We start from the raw sequence: 286 nt of genomic DNA on the forward strand, positions 1-286 counted from the left end.
AGTCTCACTATTGTTATTTTACTGCTGCTCTTTAATTACTTGTTACTTTTATCTCTTATTCTTGTCCATATTTTTTGAAACTGCATTATTGGTTAGGGGCTCGTAAGTAAGCATTTCACCTTAAGGTCTACACCTGTTGTATTCGGCGCATGTGACTAATAAAATTTGATTTGATTCGATGATGGCAAAGGATTTACTGCCATTGTCCTGTTACTATGGCAACTGCATCACCACAAAACAAATTACACTTTATTTGGTCCATGATTGTCATTAGCGCCAAAGAAGC

The sequence above is a fragment of the Salmo salar genome, chromosome 28 (assembly GCF_965601325.2).
Source record: "Salmo salar chromosome 28, fSalSal1, whole genome shotgun sequence".
NCBI classification, from domain to species: domain Eukaryota; kingdom Metazoa; phylum Chordata; class Actinopteri; order Salmoniformes; family Salmonidae; genus Salmo; species Salmo salar.